Raw genomic sequence first — 14,636 nt, forward strand, 5'->3', positions numbered from 1 at the left:
GATGATGGATGATTTGTCTCGCCTGAGCGCCCGGCTGTGCCACTGAGCCGAGGGCTTCCAGCCCTTGCCATGGGAACAGCACGGAACACAGGGATCAGCGAAGGATGTTTCATACAGATGCACTGGAATGATCATTTTGATCACTGCATGCCTGCTGGAAGTGAATTCTCTCGTGGTGGCTAATAAATACTTCCTGCAGCACTATTTTTTGGGGGAAATTTGCTTTTGCTTTGCTGGACTTGTGATATGTTGAGCACTTGTCTCTCCACTGGAGCAACTCAACAGAGTTGAGTTCTACCACTCCCAGCTTCTGGTGACTTTTTTGGGACATAGAGGCCTTGAATGCAGTGCCCTGCAGGATCTGCACTCTCTCCCATTAGGAAGGAGCAGTTATTAATTAATGATTTGAGAGGAAAAGAAATTAGGAGGTTGAAGTCTCCAGTTGGCAAGAGGTTTGCATACAAATCTTCTTCTTCCCTCAGGAACAATTAAATGAAATCCATTATATTTGCATATAAAATAGCTTATTTTTTCCCTCATCTGAAAATAAGTATTAAGAGACTCTTTCTCCTCACAAGAATTCACATGAGAATTATTTAATTGGAAATATTAAATCTAGTTTTTTCTAAAACCAAATAGAAAATGGGATTTTTAAATAATATTCATAAATGGGAACTTGAATAGCTTGGTAATCTGTAAAGAAGTTGCATTTAATACTTTAATGAATTTATAATGGTTTTGGAAGTTTGTACTCATTAATTTAAAAATGAGTTTCAGTATTTTAAAGGCAATTTTTAACTAGTCTAGAGAAATAATAAAGAAATCCTCCTGCAGAAGTATGGCCAGTTTTCCAAAATCATATTCCTAAAGATTTTTAATGACTTATTTTTTGTTAAATGTATATTTCCAGACTACTATTATAAATTAGGATTCAATGTTGAGATTATCCATAAAATAACGATAAATAAATCTCCTTAATTTACTTGGTAGTTGTATAAGTAGTTTCATACCTGTTTCTGTATACCCTGATCATGCTAAACAGCAGCTCTGCTTCACCTCACCTGCACTGCACATCTCTTCTACCTGGAGCAGGATTTGAAACCTCTTTTTCACGGTGATACACAGGAGTGACTCCAGAGCTCCTGAGATTAACATCCCCAATTAATGGGTTTTTACACTTTGATTAGTGGATCTGTGACTGATGATCCATTGGCCAAAGGAGTGGATCTGTGACTCCATTGGCCAAAGGAGTACTTCCTAGATCAGGAATTTTCAGGACTAAAAATATGACCTGCTACTGGGAATTGAACTCTACAGCAGGAAATCCATGGGCAATTCTTTACCTATGTTCATTAAAAGCATGTTCATACCATAGGGTTTGCCCATGACCAGGAGGACTGCTGGGTAACTCAGTAGGCCTGGTAAGGGGGCAGGAAAGCCTTGAAACCCATGGTTCTATCAGTCAGATACTGAATCCTGCAGGGAAATAGGGATGAGGCCAGCAGGACCTCTCTAGCCTTGGGATTATGAACTGCAGGTGGCATTTTGGCAGCTCCCTACTAAACTGAGGTCCTGGCACTCCCAAATCTCCCCTCTTGCAGTGCATCTCAAGGGCACCAAAGCTGGAACAAAATAAATGCCCCAATTGTACTTTCTCGGAGTGCTGCTTAAAGCAGTTCTTTATGCCTTTACTAATAGCTCTTGCTTTGTCTATAGTTTTTATCATCACTATTTGAATTTTAGAGACCATATGTCAGAATTTTTGCATGCAGCCAACTGCTTTTCTTTCCACGTGTGAAGTTATGGTGCTGCTCTGCTTTCAGGCTTGGTAGGGTTTGGCTTTTTTCTTATTTTATTTTATTTCCTTGTAAAAACAGAGGAGAACTTGAAATTAAAAGAGCAGCTGGAGATATATTTTGTCCATGCATTTACTTGCATGAAACCTGACTTGTAATGAAAGAAAGCAATGGCTTCCTCTGCTCAAAAATACTTCAATACATGATTAATTTACTGCCAGCAAAGATTTTTGATGAGTCTTTGTCATAGGTGAATGACCAGTTAAAATGTATGTTTTTCAAATCTAAGCAGGAATCCACCATTTGAAGTTCAGAACTCAGCAGCATTAAGTTCTCTTTACTCTAAATTACTATTGCAGAGGGAGAATAAGGTACAGGAGCAGAGCAGCAGCACTGGCAGGTTGATGCCTGAACTTCTGCACAGAAACATTATACAGACAGAAATCCCACTTCCAGTTTCCAAAAGCCTGGAATTTTATGTAGGTTGTGCATAATGTGCCAATTTCTCCCCCTACCTCTCTTGATTTTAAAAAAGAGAAGATACCCATGTTCTATCTCAGAAACTCTTTCAGCAATAATACTCCCAGCTCATTGATTGCTCAAATCTGACAGCAGGGTGAGAAAGCCAAAAATATCTTTTCAGGTCTGCCTGATGCCCCCTCCCTATGCAGACCTGAGGCTGTTGGCTCCATGTTTACCAGGGATGCCAACAGCAGCCAGCTGGCCCAGAGCACACCTCTGGCTCCAGTGGCACAGGCGTGTGCCTGAGCCTTCCTGCAGAGGCAGCTGAGGACGTAGAGGGAAGCTGAGGTTACTGCAGGGGAGGAGGGAGGGGTGGCTATGGAGCTGGGGAATTGTGCTGCAGCTTCAAGAAATCAGTCTTCATTAGCCCTGCTGCAAAGGCTTGGAGTGATTCTTCTCCATCTCTCAGGAGACAATCTTAATCATCTGGGACAGAGGCGTTCGGTGTCTTTCTCCTGATTGCCCCTCCAGAGCTTGTTCCTTTTGCCTGGGTAATCCACTAATCAGCACAGAAACACCAGAGGCTTGCTAGGGAATGTTAGGAATGCACCACCCATAGCTGCCATGATCTTCAGCCCACTGAGAACTGAATTATTTTATAACTACTTTTAAAAGGAAAGAGGCAGCTCTTAAATGGTAATCGTTCAGCACTGGTGGTGAATAACTCATAATAGAACCACTGAAGGGTTTGGGTTTAAAGTGACCTTAATGATCCCCTTGTTCCAACCCCTCTGCCATGGACAGGGGCACCTTCCACTAGAACAGGCTAATCTGAGCCACATCCAACCTGGCTTTGAACACTCCCAGGGATGGGGCAGCCACATCAGCTTGTTCCAGTGCCTCATCAGTACTCAGTGAAGAATATCTTCCTGTGGCATTCACATTCTCTGAAATAATTCCTTTGCCCAGGATTTTTCTCCTGGGAAGCTGAAAGGCAGTGAGAGAGGCCGCGGAGAAAAGGAAAACAATTTTTATCTCATTTGCTTCTCCTGTGTTGTGCTCATGTGGAATGTGTTTGGAGATTGTTTACCCACAGATGATTATTTCATTGGATTCAGGTGTGAGTTGTTTTGACTCTTTGGCCAATTGGGGCCAAGCTGTGTTGAGACTCTGGAGAGAGCAATGAGTTTTCATTATCTTTTTAGCATTCAGTAAGTATCCTTTCTGTATTCTTTAGTACAGTGTATTCTTTAGCATTGTATATTATTTTTTAAGATAATATAGTATAATAGAGTAATAAATTAGCCTTCTGATAAGATGGAGTCAGATGCATCATTCTCTCCCCTCACTGGTGAACCTGCATTTACAATAACTTCCTACTACCTAATCTCAGTTTATCTTCTAGGGTATTACTCCTTGTCCTATCACTACATGCCTTTGTAAAAAGTCCTTCTTGAAAAATCACTCTTCATGAAAATGTTGCTTTCTCTGTTTTTATGTTGCGAGTTGCATGCTTTTAAAATAAAGTTGGCAGGAAGGTAAGTGAATTCAGAAAAAGAAAAAGAAAAAGAATCTTCTTCTCTTCCACCCAGGAAAAAAGTCACATACCCAGGGGATATTTTGGATCAGTGTTGAAGGAGAGCTATCTTAGGCCCGTTGCTTGGGCAAACATTTGGGTTCTCTGAGAAACAACCCAGGCATTGCTAGTTCCTCTAGCACTGCAAATCTTGTAACAATGGCTCAGCAAGGCATCCCTGCTAAAAACTGCTCAATTTTCTGCTGATTTTTCTCTTTTAGTTTTCTCAAACCCAGGCTTTCTTACAGGGATAATTTGATCCTTCAAAAATCAAGGGATCTCACTGAAACAGTATGTTGTTAACATATTATCAGTCAAATTCAGATGACATCAGATTTTTTGCAAAATGCTGTTGTCAAGCCAAACAGATTTTTCATTCTTTGAAATTAATTAGAGCCTCTGCCTTACTTTGATTTTTTAAATGACTGCAGCAGGGGAAATTCAGTTACTCTCAGAGCTCTTGCCCTATAAAAACATCTCTGTTATGATAGTAGGCATCTAGATGTAAAATATGTATTTACATACAGTGTAGTGAGACATTTGTCTGGTTTAAGATACTGCCAAATAAGCACTTGCAGCATTTCTTTGTGTGCAGGTAAACTCATATTAATTCCAAGACAGAAGAACAGAATTAATATTCTGGTAATTGTCTATTTCCAATTAAAAGATCACTGTGCAATGAATAATAATAGAAAAGAGCCAAGACTTTCAAATGTTTGAGGCTGAGTGCTTTGAATTAATATTTATGAACAAAAAAAAACATTCTGACTTTGTAAGAGTGTTATACACTCAGCAGCATCTTCTGCAATTGACAAAAAACATGGATGCAGCACACAGTAAATTGTCCTTTCTGCATTTTGATTAGGGACAGACCTTGCTGCCTTGTTAAGTGCACAAAGCTGCAGCTTTTAGATCACTTGTGAGTCAAAATTTCCTTGGTTAATGATGAAAGTTTACAGTAATAACCAGTTTTAAGAAGCACATGTACTTACCACTTTGAAAAGCACTCAGCAGCTTCTCCTGAAATCCTGGTGTCTGAAATATAGAACTCTTATTTAGTTTAGATTTGGTGGGTTTTTCTGTTGTTGTTGGTTTTTTTGTTTGTTTGTTTGGGGTTTTTTTTTTGGTTTTTTTTTTTTTGGGTATTTTTTGTGTTGGTGTTTTGTTTTTTATTTGAGTTCTCTTCTCTTCTCTTCTCTTCTCTTCTCTTCTCTTCTCTTCTCTTCTCTTCTCTTCTCTTCTCTTCTCTTCTCTTCTCTCTCTTCTCGGTTGACTTGTCTGGGTGTTAAGACTTTGTTTTGAGCTCTGTGATGGTTTTGCCTGTCTGAAGATTGTGGGAGTACAAAAAAAAGGTTTCAAATTGCTGTCATCCCTTTCCCTTAGAAGAATCTTTAGCTTTCCCAAGGGCTATGAATTATGTTTTAGCATTTAAAAGCAGTAGTTCTTTAAAGAGATACAAGATCATCCATATGTGTGTGCTGTCCAAACACCTTTCTGGGAACTTGGTTAACCACCACATCTTTGGAAGTACGAGAGGAGAGAGGAGAAGACAGTGGTACTGTTTGCTAGTGCTGCATCCAGATTTGTAGCACTGGCCCTAAATGATGTCTAGATGGTGTGGGATGCAGGAGAGAAAATTGTGAGGAGCTGGACCCTGCTCACTGAGGCTCCTGGCTTTCTTCAGAACAGTGTTCTGATGCCTGAGAAGATGCATGAACTTCCTGATATTGAGGGTTGGCATTTCAGTTTGTCTGCTTGGTGCTGTCATCTGCAGCCCTTTTCTACCTGCAGATGTGTTCCTCAATGCCATTCTCAGCTTTGGAAATCTGCCCAGTTTTGGCCTTTTTCTTGTTGCAGCTGTAGGCTAAACCAGCTCTTCTAAAAATTCAGTAAAAATGTTCTATATCTTGTCTATTAATGACTAATAAAAGTGTATTTCAGCAATGGTTAATGGAACCCCCTGCTTTAGACACCTCAGAGTAGACAGTTAGAGAAAGGGCCAGACCAGAATCAGGGCCTTGCTCTCCCCCTGTGCTGTGCATCTCCTCCCTGGGACTCTGGACCTCTGTCCACAGTAATCTCACAGTGATGCAATGAAGATGTTTTATAGAATCCAGAAAGCTGTGGTTTGCATTTTTTATCCACTCTTAACTGTGAATGTCAACCAAGTAATAAGTAATAAAATAAAATCTTTATATGGAAAGATGAGTCATGGTATCAGCTGGAACTAAATCTGGAGGGAGGGTTTCCTAGTGCAAGTGGTCAATACGTATCAATATTTTCTGACTTTTATTCATTATTCCCTGACTTTAATTCTGTTTTAGATTTGTTAAATAACATTCTGCTTTGCACAGGAATTGCAGAACTGATTGTACCCATGGGATATGTAATATAACACTCAGGTGGAGGCAGTATCAGCTATTTCAGTAGAAGGTGTAATACTCAACCATTTGAAGAAAACAGATAAAAATATGTCATTTTAGACCTTTGTATATAACAGAGGTTGGTCTATAAGCTTATATATGACATTTCAATTAGTCAATTCCCTTGAGATAATTCTGAGAAGTGTTATTATAAATACACACGTCCAATTCTTTCCAGTAGAAATAAATTTTTGCCTGCTTATGGTTTGGCTCTTCCCTGCAAGGACTGTTTTGGCCCAGACAGCTGAGTGGTTACATTTCCTTAAAGGAAATGATCTGTTTTCTCTTGGATCAAAATTTGACTTCCTTCCTCTTTACATTCATTTCTCAGATATATCTGAAATAGTAATTTGAAAAAAAATGGGAGCAACTTCTTCCACCCATCCAGTGGAGTCAGCAAAAATCAGCTCCTGGCATCCGTGGTGGGCCAAGGAGAGTTTTGGGAAAGCTGGAAAAGTTCAGCAATCCAGCAGTTGTGAAAATTACTCTGTATTTCAACATCTCTGTTCTTACTTTATGCCAATCTGCAGGAATATAGATTCCTCTGCAGATTGCAAGAACAGGTTTTTGTTTGACCACAGGGGAAATTTTTTTAAAAGTCTCTCAAAATATTGCCAGGTTTAAAGTCCGATGAAAAACTTTATCTGCTCCATTAATTGTTTTCCAGAACTCCGTTTTCTTTCAGAAATGCTCTCCTTTCTCAGCTCTCTGTCCCTTCCTGCACCCAGTGTGTGTGCAGATGGCACCAATCTACTACTACCAATGGTGTAGTTGACACTGGAGGGAAGGGATGCCATTCTGAGGGACCTGGGCAGACTTGGATGTGGGCTTGGGTGAACCTCAACAAGGCCCAATTCAAGGTTCTGAGAAAGTAGAAGCTCTGAGAAGAAGGACCTGGGGGTGTTGGTGTACAAGAAGCTCAACAGGAGCTGACAATGTGCACTTGCAGCCCAAAAAAGCAAATGTCTCCTGGGCTGTATCCAATGTGGCCAGCAGTGTTGGGATTCATAAAATTAGAGGGTTTTGAGAAAGTGGTAGAAAAGGCAGGCCTCAGACAGCAGGCTTGTGAACATTGCTAATACAGCAAAAAGTTTTCTAAGCAGTAGAGCAGACGTGAGAAATAGAACAATAAGCCCCTGTGACTTGCCCTTATAGGTTGCAACAAGTTTATTTAATGTATATCTTTAGAAGGTTAGTATGAATGAGTCTCTGTGCTTTGTCTCTCATAAACAAGCCGTTGTGTTAGAAAATAAGTCGCTATTGTGTTAACTATCATTACGTGTGTTTCATATGATTAGATAGAATTATTGTCAATATGTTTTGCTCTATGTGTGATTAGCTGAAACCTAAGCTGAGATGGCTTTATGCTACCCTGTAATGGCATTCCATTTGAACCAGAGAGCTGTGAACATACTGTCTCCATTGTCCTAACAATGTACTGAGACTGATGTGTGAAATAAACAGCTCACGGCACTGGTCCAGATTGTCCCATTCCGTTCACATCTGTATATAGTTGTCAGCTCAGCAAGCAGGACAAGGGTATTCCTGCCCCTCTACTCCACTGTTGTGACACCCCACCCAGCACAGGAGGGACATGGGCCTGCCCTGCCGGACAGAGCCCAGAGGAGGGCTGCAAAGCAGCTCCAAGTGCATTGAAATTGGACAGGGAAGTTCCTCTTTCAAAGAAAATCTTCAAACTCACATCTAATACAAAGTAATTTCCTTACACCTGACAAAGATTGCAAATTGGTCACAGGTTTCCTGAATTTAGTGCCAGCTCAGGATTTTACTGAGGGAGTGAATTTTCTAGTCTTCTGAATTGCATAGTCTGTTGGGATGTGGTCTCTGGATGGACAAAGACCAGAGACAGCCCTGGACTGTGTCCACATTTCTCTTTGTTTTAAAATTTTGTGTGTGCAAAAAGTATTTGATTACTGATGGGTTTTAAAATGTTTATGGGTTCTGCTCCATGATCTAAGGTATGCTTTTTTCTCTTTCCAACCTGTCATATTGAGGTATTCCTAAAAAGATCAAAGGCAAACCTTAAATTGATGTCTTTATTTCCTATTCTATTTTGAACATAAGGCTTTCATTATTGTCTTTCATGTAACAGTCCCCTGTCCAGGTACATCTCAGAGTCAAAGAACCATTTAGGTTAGAAAGGATCTTTAAGATCATTGAGTCCAGTCATTAAACCAGCACTGCCAAGTCCACCACTAAACCCTGTCCCCAGGTGCCACATCTACATTTGTAAGTCCCTCCCAGAATTGTGACTCAACCACTTTCCTGGGCAGCTTGTTCCAATTCTTGACAACCCTTTCCACGAGGAATTTTTTTCTAATAAACAGTCTAAACCTCTCCTGGCACAGCTTGGGGCCATTTCCTTTTATCCTATTTCCAGTTACCCGGGAGAGAGGCCCAAAACTGAACACAATACTTGAGGTATGGACTCAGCAGTGCCCAGTGTCACTGCCCTGGTCCTGCTGGCCACACCATTGCTGATCCAGGCCAGGATTCCATTGGCCTTCTTGGCCACCTGGGCACACCTGGCTCATGTTCAGTCACTCTCAACCACTACCTCCAGGTCCTTTTCTGCTGGGTAGCTTTCCAGCCACTCTGCCCCAGCCTGTAGCAGTGCCTGGGGTTTTTGTGACCCAGGGGGAGGACCCTGTGCTTTGCACTGTTGTATCTCATAATCTCATGGCATCTTTGTTGTCCTCCTAGGTTACCCCTCCTTTCAAAAGTGATAAACTTTTTTCCCTCAGTGCCAGCCAAAGTACTCTGCTCAGCCAGGCTGGTTTTCTTCCCGGCTGATTCATTGTTTAGGACATGGGAACAGCCTGTTCCTGCACCTTTAGGATTTCCTTCGTGTAGATTGTTCTGCTTTCTCACTGCTGCCTGCTCGTCTCAGCCATGGTGTGCCTTCATATGGGCACTGATCTGATGGGCAGACCTCACCTCAGGAACTGCAATTGAGCAGCCCTGTTTTGATGCCATGTGATTTCCTTCATGTCTGTCTCAAGCAGCTCCAAGTCTCACCCCTATTTCTGTGGCATCAGCTTTTGCAGCAATTCACAAAAAAAGACAGGGGTAGAGGGACCTGCAGCCTGAGTCAGAACGTGCTGTGACCTGTGGAATTAGCAGTGCTACCTGAAAGTCTGCAGTTTAACATGGAGTGCTGCAGTTGAGTTTGGGGCATGAAGCAAAACATGGAGGAAAGTGATACAGTGGGAAGAACAGGCTGCAAATTTCACTGCTCAGGCCTCATGGCTTGCTGGCTTATGCCACATGTAAATGTACAACAAACCATTATATTGTAGCATATTAGTGTGTTTGCCTGTTTCAGCTCAATGAAATTATTTGATTTTTTTTTTCTATGCCTGTACATTATTAGTTAAATGAGAAGCTCAGCTGGACTTCATCACCAGAGCATCCTGGTGGAGGTACTATAATTGAATCTCCACTTAAAGCTTAGTTATACACTCAACAAGACTATACCAAATTTTGACACAGAGCTAAAAAGCTAAAAGCTTTTTCTTTCTGATAGTACTGATTAATTTATTGATCTGTTTCTTTTCAAAACTCTGTAAGTAAATATATGATCTTCTGAGTAGCTGAGGCCTCACCCTGGGACCCCACTGAGCAGCTGAGATATTCCTGGGGAGATGCATCCCTACAGAGCTGCACTGCAGCTGGCTTGTTGGTGTTCTGCAAGTGGCTTCCCTGCTCACTAAACTCTGACAGAACAAGACTTGGTGGCTCTGTAACTGGTGGGTTTTATGCTGCCTGTATAACTAGGACAAACATAGATCATGAGCTATAGACTGCTTAAAATTGTCCAACTTTTTTGTCAGTGAAGAGGTTTATTTAAAATAAAAACCCCAAACATATATTAATAATGGAGAAGAAATTGAAGAAATCTTAGTGTTCATTGGATGAAAACATAATGGACCACCTAGGGATTGATAGGAAACTTCATGTTGTATTCACAGGGAGATGGAATGAACTGGAGCCCCTTTAAGCATTGGAAATACTGCTTTGGTACTGAGTATTTAAGCTTTCTGAAAACACAGTTTTGCTTGGGGTATTTCCTTATATTAAAAATCTTCACAAAGCCAATCTTTGTCTCTTAAAAAAGCCTAAAGCCATAAGCCCTGTTTTCTCTTATATAAATGAAATGAAATATTAGGGAAGACTGAATATTTTCCATTGAAACTAGTTTATCTATCTTAGATTTGCTCCAGGACATAAAACCAGCATTTTGCTTTGCATGATCTCTCTTTGCACCACATCACAAGAATTCAGTCTTAGAGAAATAACATCCTGTCCATGCAATAATTTCTAGGTTATCAGGATAACTACACTGTTTAGTGCAAATCATATCTGAGGGCCAAGGTCACTTCCAGTTTGGGTGTTTCCTGCTAAAATGCATTATTCTGTCTTAATGTGGTTGGGTGCATATCAGTGTTTTTTTCAAGTACTGACTATTCTGATGCATCTGGTGTAAGTACAAGTTACATGGAGAAACTCTGCTGGAGCCATGGATTTTCAGAGTGTTGGCTCAGTCAGGATAAGTGGTTAAAGTGATCTGGCTGATGGGGCAATTTTTCTGGTTGTGTCAATCACAAATGAGAATGGATACTGAAGCTGGAATGCAGAGTGCCAAGGGAAAACCCCAGTAGGAGCTTTTCATATCAACTTTGTGTCTGAAACCAGTGTGCTGTGCAGCTGCCTCTGGATAAACACAACACAGTGTCCTTGGCAAGACCATAACATATCTTTAGGTGTAGGTTGCAGGATGGAAGTGCAAAATCCTACTGAAGGATGAATCCTACAGAATCCCTCTGAAGGATGGTGGTTTATGCCTGTTTTTGGTGGAGGCTGATGACCAAAAGCAGTGGTAGAGGACCATGCTGGGGCTGCATCCCACACTGACTGAAACTTCTTAGTGTTGTTGCCCTGTTTCCAGCAGTTCAGCTGGGAGCTGCTTTCATTAGACACTTATGGCCAAATCTGTCTTGTCCTCAGAATCATTAAGGTTGAAAAATGACCTCTAAGACCATTGAGACCATAAAAAGACAGGAAAGAAGCCATGCCAAGACTGCAGCATATTCATTGCTTGTCTCACTCCTCCTACATGGAGCTGTTCAAGTGAAAAACTCCCACTGCTTTTTGTAGCTGAAGTTTGCTACTTTCAACTCTGCTGTGCAGGGCTGGATGTCACACTTGCCTCAGGTTAGGCAGGAGGGTGCTCAGGCTGTTGGTAGTAAGGGCTTCAGGCAGCTTAAGGCTCTCATGCTTTGTGAGTCACTACTAAAGGCTATAAATAGGAAATAATACAAAGTAAATGTAAGAATCTAACAAACCACAAAGTGTGGGGATAGTATGACTCAGCCTAGTCTCCCCTTCCCCAGTTTTATAATTTCTCTTGTTGCTATATTACATTTGATCTCTGAAACACTGGGGACAAGGCAGGGTCTGATGCTTTGCTGAGGTGTTCTTGTTTCTCAAGACATTTTTTTAATAACGTGAAGTTGGAAAAGATCTGACTGAACTGCTGGTGGAAAATATGATAAAAACAGATCTAAAAGTAAGATGGCAAGAGAGAAAAAGGGGTGAGGGGAGAGGTGGGGAATGTTCATATTACAGATACCCCAAGATTTTAAGTGAAACCAGAATTCCTGAGTAGGAAAGAAAAGGAGAGTGAAATACATCTCATTCTCATGTTTGTAGCTCTCTAATCAGTGATATTGTGAAGGAAGGGAAAAAGGAACAACAGATTTCAGGATGTTTGCATCTTGACCAAGCTGGGATATAACCAGCAAGTGGTGATGGATGGGAAGAGACAGTCTTGTACAGAAAAGCCCAGGGAAGTGCAGAGTGTGCTAGAACTTGTCCTGCAGCAGAACTGCAGGGTGTCAGTCAATGAACAGGACTAAATTTGAGATGAACTTTCAGTTATTTTTTGGTCTTGTGGTGGGTGTTTGGGGTTTTCTAGTGGTTTTTTTTTTTTTTTGTTTGTTTTGTTGTTGTTGATTTTGTTTGGATTTTTTTAATGGTTATTGTTTTGTTTGGATACTTTACTTCGTTCAAGGAGGAGGTGGTCTGTGAAGTTCTTGGCAGGTTTGTATTCAAGCTTTGAATTTTGCTATTTGCCTGTCAGGAAACCTTGCCTCAAATGTCCTATTTCTCTGCAAACTAAGAAGATATTTGGAAGATTGTAAGAATCTTCAAAAGATTCTGGCACACCATGTGCTGTGCTGGAAACCCTTTATACCACTCTAATGTAACAGTGCCTGGTTAGATGGAAATGTTGATGGAGAAGCCTGAGTAGACTCAGAATTTAGTGAAATTTTGAGTATTTTGAAGAGACTTTTTACAAAAAGCCACAAACACTGAGCTGTTTTTCATTATGTTGTTTCACAAATCAAGCAGTCTTGCATGTGGCCATCCATATGGACTGTAAATACAAGAGACTTTGGATATTCAACAAAAGATATCCCTCAAAAAAATATTCTCCACTTCTCTTCTATAAGGTGCCTTCATCTGGATGAAAAGGTGAAGAGTGTGAAGGGGGGCATGATGTGACCTCTGCCAGAGGAGAAGGTCAGGGCTCAGGAGGGAAGGACTCCAAACCTGAATTCATGCAGAACTCAGTGCTGGAATCCTGGCTGAATTTTTCCTAACTGGCAAATTCTGAACTTTCACAGGAAAGGTCAGGATAATTTAGTAGGAAAAAAAGCTGCTGACAAATTCTAATGAGTTTCTTATTTTTTCCCATGTGAGAATAACTCTGAACAATCTAGATAAGTTTAACATGATGCAATGCCAACAAAATGAACAGTTGCCCTGGGACGAGTTCCACCTTGGCATGACTGCTTATTGAGCTGCTTTTGCACCAGGGATTGCTTTCACTCAGCTTTTCTTTAAGGTACTTTTCTGAACTCCAACAAGCTGAGACATCTGAATAAAATAGTAATTTTACATCAAAAATATTAATAAAGCAGATATTTCAGATACTTCACTTGCAAATAATTCATTGCACTAAATTAGTTTTTTCTAATCAATTAGGAGACTGCCAGGTACCAGCAAATGGTAATTTAACAGCAGGAACAATTTTATGTATTTTTAGAGAGGATGAGAACCAATTTATTTAAAACTGTTCCTCTAATGCACAGGTCCCAGGCTGAACACTTCCCTTCCATGACACAAAGGCTTTTTTCCAGCAGTTTTCCTATTTGGAACAGGGATGTATTGCCTTAGGTCCTACTCTGAGCCTAGTTATTTTGTTTGCTGTTGGATCAGCCAGCAAAATATACCATTATATGATTTATGTGTCTCAAGGACAAACTGAAGCTCTGCAGAGACATATGCGTGCATCCATTGCTGGCATGGGGTTTAACAGGGTGGTACAGAACTCTTTACAGTCAGTACAGAGGCACAGGGGACCAGAGTGACCCAGAATGTCCACATGGTGACCCAAGTCCTTCAACAGGCACATACAGTCCTTGATAAATGCTGCTTGTTACCCTCCAATGGATGATTCTCTGGTCTAACCCAATTTGTTTGTTTTCACAGGCTCAGACCTGCCTACAAGTAGCTAACAGAAAGCACTAGGTACAAATTATCCCTGAACTCCCACTGTTCTCTGGTGTTCGGATGCCTAATGTTGTATTTTTGCACCAGCATACAGTACAAATAGAAGAGATGCCTTCTTAGTCTGTGTCATTTCTGGTGGTGGAGTTAGGGCTGGCCACTTTTTGCTTGATGAATTTGGAGCTCAAAATCCATTCCATGAGGGGGAGGATTACAGCTGTGCCTGATCACCAGGCTGTAGGCTGGATTTGTGCAGTGGGAACTTTCCTCTTCAGCCTCTGATACCAGACCCGGTACCTGCCCCTGGGAATGCAGCAGGGGAAGCCTGGCTGCAATGCTGGGGAGCACGACAGTCACTTCTGACTTCACTGAAGCATCTGAAGGGTTATGCAGAATAATCTGTATCTAGGATGCCAAGTGCTGTGTGTTGTCATGATCCTATCTGAATAGCATGCTAAGAATCACCTTTAAGTGTGTAAATCCTGAAACTTAAAACCTTAGACTTCATGACAAATGTAAAAGAGCTCTCTCACAGTCCTCTCTGCAGATTTTTGGGTGCATGCTGGAGACATCAAGATTGGATGCTGGAAACCATGAAATGCACCCTGACTTTTGTAGCTGCACCAGGGGCTTTGGTTTTCTCTGCCGGATGTTCTGACCAAGGTCCTGTTCCAGCTGCATGTTGGTTCCAAGTGTGTCAGTCCAAGAACATACTTTGGTGGTGTTGGAAGAAAACCAAAAGGCAAATGCCTGCTTTGGCACCCCCATCACAGCATGCAAAGC

The sequence above is a fragment of the Melospiza georgiana genome, chromosome 5 (genome assembly GCF_028018845.1).
Source record: "Melospiza georgiana isolate bMelGeo1 chromosome 5, bMelGeo1.pri, whole genome shotgun sequence".
NCBI classification, from domain to species: Eukaryota; Metazoa; Chordata; class Aves; order Passeriformes; family Passerellidae; genus Melospiza; species Melospiza georgiana.